Source organism: Chiloscyllium plagiosum, unplaced genomic scaffold (assembly GCF_037043375.1).
Source record: "Chiloscyllium plagiosum isolate Xiang-an unplaced genomic scaffold, Cpla_swu_hap1 HiC_scaffold_43, whole genome shotgun sequence".
Lineage (NCBI taxonomy): Eukaryota > Metazoa > Chordata > Chondrichthyes > Orectolobiformes > Hemiscylliidae > Chiloscyllium > Chiloscyllium plagiosum.
The window spans coordinates 27,125,977-27,133,517 of NW_028270181.1; positions in this window are offsets into that span (position 1 = coordinate 27,125,977).

Below are 7,541 nucleotides of genomic sequence, written 5' to 3' on the forward strand. Positions count from 1 at the left end.
ATGGTAAAGAAAAGTCTGGTTGAAAGATATAATTGTGTTTTCCCATTTTCAAGAATATATAAGGATGGAGTTAAAACTGAACTTCGAAGCCAGTCTACTTGTATTAGCTAGACATCCTTGGGTTGTGAGGGGCAAAGATCTGAGAACAGGCATTTAAACACCCCTACACTGCAGGCAAAGAGAGAGGACATTTATTTTTCTCTGAGTACAGCCTGTCAGCTGCTACTAAAAAGAATTAGGACAAAATAGCTTCAATCAACCTACAAATCAATAAACACCAGATCAACCTTTCAACAACCATCAATACTACAATAGCTACAACATTCAACCATCTATACTTCACAAACAATTCAAAGACTGATCCATTCTTAAAAAAAGAAATAATCTATTTGGACTCACCTCTTGCTTCTAATCTGTGTAGATGAGTTATGTTACTGTTTCTTCTCGCGTTTAGTAATTAATAAACTCACTCTTTTTGTGAAGTCAAGAAAGCCTGGATAAACTGGCTTCATGAAAGGGAAACTGTGTATAAAAAGAGGAACCAATAGATGTGTTGTATTTGGACTCCCAGAAGGCTTTCAACAAAAGATTAAGTCATAAAATAAGAGGCAACAGTGTTCGAGTTGGTATAATGGCATGAATTGAGAATTGGCTAATGAGCAGGAAACAGAGAGTGCGGCTGGCAAACGAATGTACTGTAGCCAAGTTTGCAGACAACACAAGACTAGGTAGAAGGCTAGTTGTGAGTGGGATTCAAAAGTTTACAGGGAGATATTGATAGATTAAGTAAGTGGGCAAAAAGTTGGCAAATGTGAGGTTTTTCACTTTGGAAGTGAGAACAGAGGAATAGAGTATTACTTAAATGAAGAAAATTTGTAAAAAGGGACTTGGGATACCTGTGTACGAAACACCAAAAGCGAGCACACAGCTGCAGCAGGTAATCAGAAAGGCAGGTGGAATGTTGGCTTTTATTTCAACGGGGTTGGAGTAGAAGAATGGGGAAGTCTTACTGCAACATTACAAGTTACTGGTGAGACAACTGGAGTACTGTGGGCAGTTTTGGTCCCTTTATTTAACAAAGGTATAATTTCATTGGAGACAGTTCAGAGAAAGTTCACTAGGATGATCCCCAGCATGAAGGGATTCTCTTTGGAGCAAAAGGTTGGAACTCTACTCATTGGAATTTAGAAGAATGAGAGGTGATCTCATTGAAAAATACAGGATTCTTAATGGGCTTGATAGGGTAAATGCTGAGAGGATGTTTACCTCTCACAGGAGAGTCTAGGACCAGAGGGCATTGTCTCAGAATTAAAAAGTGTCAATTTGAGACTAATTGAGGAGGAATTTCTTCTCTCAGGATTGTGAGTCTTTGGAACTCCTTGCCACTGACAACTGTGGTTTTAGGAGTCCTTGTGTATATTTAAGTCTGAGATGGATAGATCCTTGATCAGTCAGGGAACCAAAGGTTATGGGGAAAAGGGCAGAATGTGAGGACTGTCAGATCAGCCATAATTCTATTGAATGGCAGAACAGGCTTGAGAAGCTGAACAGCCTGTTCCTATTTTCTATGGTCTTATGATCTTTTGAAATGGAAGTTAATTTGGATCTGGAAAGGGATCCATTTAAAATTAACCTTGTTGTGACCAACCAGGGAGTGGGTGCATCAACAAGGGGAGCCAGTTCACTCCTCCTCACCTGGAAGCTTGAGGTATCCCATCTGGAAATATAACAAATTAGGAAGATTCACCTGGAACCGGTCATAACACTTCACTGCTATAATAAGAGAATTGAGTGGGTATAATTTTGATGAAATGGTGCCTCTGTCTAATCACATTAAGATTTTCTAAGTATCCTGCTATAACTTCCTTAATAATGAATTCTACCAATTTTCCTATGATGGACGCTTGACTCAGTTGTCTATTGTTTTCTGCTTTCTGTTGCCCTCCTTTCTGAATTCCGATTTTCAAATTCACTGTAACCCTTCCACAATCAGAGACTTTGTAAGATTATAACCAATGCGTCTATTACCCCTGCTGTCATTGTTTTAGGTTCTATAGGCAAGCAATCTGTTCCTGGGGCCCGTCAATCTTTACATTAAATGGTTCTCCTAACACTTCTTCCCTAATGATCTTTGGTTATTTTTAAGTTCCTCCCTCTCCTTTTTAATTTGATTTCAATCTTTGGAAAGTTTCCTAAGTGTTTTGTGATGTAGACAGACACAAAATGCTTGTTCACTGCCTCTGCCATTTCCTGATATTCTATGGTCAATTCCTCAGTCTCACTTTCTGAAAGACAAACGCTATTTTAAGTTATTCTTCTCCGATTTAAATGTTGCAGAATCTATTACCCTCCATCTGTGTATTACTATCTAGTTCTCCAATACTCTGAAATGGACTATTTTCTCTTTTTTTTAGTCATTCTTCAGATTCCTAAAATCCAACCAATCTTCTGACCTGCCACTAAGCTTTACAGATTTGTACAGTGTTTCTCAACTGCCTTATTTAGTCATGGTGTTACCTACTTAATGAACAGTTTTTATTTCTCATTGGAATGAATTTTTGCTGAGAGTTTCTCCCTGCTATAGGAAAGATGTGAAATTTGAAAGGGTTCAGAAAAGATTTGCAAGGATGTTGTAGGGGTTGGAGTATTTGAACTATAGGCAGAGGCTAACTAGGCAGGAGCTATTTTCCCTGCAGTGTTGGAGGCTGATGGGGGACCTTATAGAGATTTATAAAATCATGAGGGGCATGGATAGGGTGAATAACCAAGGTCTTTTCCCCATGGTAGGGGAGTCCAAAGCTAAAGGACATAAATTTACAGTGAGAGGGGAAAGATTTAAAAGGGACCTAAGGGGCAACCTTTTCACACAGAGGGTGTGGTGCGTATGGAATGAGCTGCCAGAGGAAGTGGTGGAGGCTGGTACAATTACAACAATTAAGATGGGTATATGGATTGTAAAGATTGAGAATGATATGGGCAAAATGCTGGCAAATGGGACTAGATCAGTTTAGGATATCTGGTCAGAATGGACAAATTGGACCAAAGGGTCTGTTTCTGTGTTGTCCATCTCTATGTCTCTGTGTCCTGAAAAGACTACCGCTACATCACTACTTTTAACCTAGTTTTCCACATTACTTTAGTTAGCTCTGCCTTCACACATTTATAATTACCTTTATTAAAGTTTAAAATGGAATCTTTATAATCTTAATTTAGTTTTTAATTTTATACTCACACTTCTCTCCTTGAAACTGAACAAGAAATTCTACTTTATGATCACTGTCACCTTTACCCTGAGTTTATTGGTTCATCCTGTCTCATTGCTCATTACCGAGTCGAGAATAGCCTGCTCCTTGGTCTTGCTTTAAGACATTTTCCCAGATATTCTCTATGAACTTATTTTCCAAGCTACATTTTCGATTCTGATTCACTCAATCTACATTAAGGTTAAAGACCACATAATTGCATCTTACACACAATTATTTCTGAATGTATACATGATCTACAGTATAGCTACTGTTAAAGTGCCCATAAACTACGTATAAAAGTGACCTCTTACCTTTCTTATTTCTTAGAGGAGAAAGTGAGGTCTGCAGATGCTGGAGATCAGAGCTGGAAATGTGTTGCTGGAAAAGCGCAGCAGGTCAGGCAGCATCCAGGGAACAGGAGAATCGACGTTTCGGGCATAAGCCCTTCTTTCCAGTTCCGTTTCTTATTTCTTAGGTGGACAAAACTGTTTCTATATCTCGCTAACATGATCTGTTAATACTGTACTAATGACTTGCTTAACTAACAGACCTACCACACCAGCTTTTCTTAGTTTTCTAATGGAGATGTTAAATACCCTACAATATTCTGGTAACAGCCTTGCAACCCTGCAACGATGTCTCTATAAGAGGTATCAGGTCATAAATATTTATTTTTATATGCACTGATAATTCATCTAATTTGTTATAAACACTACCCAAATTTGAATACCCAGCCTTGGATTCGTGAAAAGGAAATCCTATTTAACCAATCCATTTGAGTTTTGAAGGAAGTAATAAGCAGGATGGATAAAGGGAACCAGTAGCTATGGTGTACTTGGATTTCCAATGATAAGGTTCCACATCAAAGATTCATGCTTTAGGTGGTGACATTTAAGTGTAGATAAACGATAATGGAAGCTATGAGTTGGAATAAATGAATCTTTTCAGATTTGCAAGCTATATTAATCTCCTCACAAGGATCAGTGCTGGTACCTCAAATATTTACTATTTACTATGACTTGGATGAAGGGACTGAAGGTACAGTGGCTAAATTTGCCAGTGAAACTAAGATGGGTAGGAAATGAAAGTGTCAAGAGGTAGAGAGAGTGAAAAGGGATATGGACAAAGGGGTCAGTTTCCTTGGATAGCTGGTTCACAATGGAGGAGAACGTGAGGACTGCAGATGCTAGAAATCAGAGTCAAAGAGCGTGGTGCTGGAAAAGCACAGCTGGTCAGGCAGCATCCAAGGAACAGGGAAGTTGCATTTCATCAGGAATCCTCGGATGCTGCCTGACCAGCTGTGCTTTTCCAGCACCACGCTCTTCGTGGCTGGTTCACAATGCAGAATGACAACAACAATGCGATTCAATCCCTGCATTGGCTGACATCATTAAGAAGGTCACATCATTAAGAAGGTCACATTTTTCCACCCTTGTCTGAGGTATGGTGATCCTCAGGTTAAACCACCAGTCTCATCCTCTCTAATTTGACCACTCTCCCCCACACGTCTCCTCCAGCACATTTTGAGTATGACGGTGAAGCTGATCACCCACAGCAGCAAGATGCATGGTCAATGTTAAATATTAAAAACAGCCATAAAGATTTCACCTCCATATCAGTTTGATCTCTGCCCCTGAGATTTGTACAATTAGTAATCTGCAGTCTGCCCTTTCCCTTTGAAGCTACTAAAGTTCATAAGTTTCAACCTTATTTTGATGGTTAAATTTCTTTTGCTTTTGCTGAATGTATGAAATTTTGATGATCTATGAAGCTCTTATGCATTACTGTCTCTGCTTTCTTTTCCTGCTTCTTCTCAGAGTTCAACAATATGCTTTTATTGATCAATCTCCTGTCCCCTGCTGTTCCTCAGTTATCTTCATCTGATTTTCTTTCTTATTGTTAAAGGCATTCAGATGATTTAGTTCATCAAATTGATCCTGCATGCTTTCACTTAGGGTTAAGTTATTATAAAAAATGAGAGAAAGAGAATATTTAATTTTGTCTCCCTTCCGAGATAGCACGTATTACATTAAGAGATAAACTGTTCACCTACTTTATTGCAAATAAATCTTGTAGAACAGCGACAATGGCTGAAAAGTAACACTGGGTACGCATCTCAAATGTAGGAACCCGTGCTTTTATTTTGAGGGCAGAAGATAACTCCAAATCTCATTAGGATGAGGCATAGCTCCTTGATTAGTCAGAAAAGCAGATAGAAGCAGGTGAAAATAAACAGTCACATAGCCACTTCTGGTTGGGAAACTAGCTTGTATTGTTTGTATGTCATAAAATCTAATACTATTATTGGTCAATATAATAATAAAATTATAATTAGAGAAACGCTCACTTATGAATCATAAATTAGTTTTATGATTGCAGGACTAACACTTGCTTGGGTATTTTGGCCTGTAAAAATGTGTTGCTCCATGTATTCCAGTAAAAGTAAAGTTGCCATTGGGCTGCTCTCTCAGAGAGAGATCACTGGTGGAGGTTGAACTTGAGGGTCACCACACCTCAGGCAAAGGAGTTGCTGAGAAGGAGAATCTTTCATGATAACCTCAGCTAGTGTAGGAATTGAACCCACGCTGTTAGCATCACTCTGCATTGCAAACCAACTGCCTACCCAACTGAGTTTGTTTTATTTGAAAAAAAATTTTCTTACTGTTTTACAAAAAAAATTATAAAAATAAAGTTACATAAGAATAGAGATAATACAACATTAATGTATTACATTAGTATTAACAATAACTTACCTACTACTCTACAGGGTACCACTGTCTCATACTTAATTTAGCTTAAGTTAAATTAAGAACAAATTAAATAAAATGAAATTAAATTAAATTAGAATTAAATTACATTACATAACATTACTCCACTCGCCGCAACTCCACTGAAGCTCCCGTCCACAGGACCAACAATTGTTATACCCATATTTACTAAGTCTATCCTCCCAGTGGTCCCCGGACAGTCAAACCTGGCCCTCACGGCTTATAAAAGCCCATAAGACCATAAGACATAGGAGTGAAAGTAAGGCCATTCGGCCCATCGAGTCCACTCCGCCATTCAATCATGGCTGATGAGCATTTCAGCTCCACTTACCAGCGTTCTCCCCGTAGCCCTTAATTCCTCGAGACAACAAGAATCTATCAATCTCGGCCTTGAAGACATTTAGCGTCCCGGCTTCCACTGCACTCCGTGGCAATGAATTCACCACTCTCTGGCTGAAGAAATGTCTCCGCATTTCTGTTCTGAAATGACCCCCTCTAATTCTAAGGCTGTGTCCACGGGTCCTAGTCTCCTCGTTTAACTGAAACAATTTCCTAGCATCCACCTTTTCCAAGCCATGTATTATTTTGTACGTCTCTATTAAGTCTCCCCTTAATCTTCTAAACTCCAACGAATACAATCCCAGTATCCTCAGCCGTTCCTCATATGTTAGACCTGTCATTCCAGGGATCATCCGTGTGAATCTCCGCTGGACACGTTCCAGTGCCAGTATGTCCTTCCTGAGGTGTGGGGACCAAAACTGGACACAGTATTCTAAATGGGGCCTAACCAGAGCTTTATAAAGTCTTAGTAGTACATCTCTGCTTTTATATTCCAACCCTCTTGAGATAAGAGACAACATTGCATTCGCTTTCTTAATCACGGACTCAACCTGCATGTTTACCTTTAGAGAATCCTCGACTAGCACTCCCAGATCCCTTTGTGCTTTGGCTTTATTAATTTTCTCACCATTTAGAAAGTAGTCTATGCTTTTATTCTTTTTGCCAAAGTGCAAGACCTCGCACTTGCTCACGTTAAATTCCATCAGCCATTTCCTGGACCACTCTCCCAACCTGTCAAGATCCTTCTGTAGCCTCCCCACTTCCTCAGTACTACCTGCCTGTCCACCTAACTTCGTATCAGAATCAGTATCGCCCGAATCAGTATCGCCAATAGATCCATGTCTATGTAAATTAGAAAGGACTGCCACATCTTATAAAATTAGTCTGTTCAATGGTGTACCATATTTGTAAGATAGTCTTGGGGGACATGCTCCATCACAAGTCTACGTCATTTCATAAGACCTGGGGGGTTTTCTGATATCCAGTTCATTAGAATGTTCTTCCTGGCAGAGCGCGTAAGAATGCTACATAACCTCTTCCTGGGTTCACCCAGAGACGGCAGATTCAGTATTCCCAAATGAAGGGACACTGGATCCGCCTTAACTTCAATTCCCAGGATCCTCCCAGTTCATTCACTATGGTACCCCAGTATCCACGATTCTTGTGGCAGGACCAAAAGCAATGTATA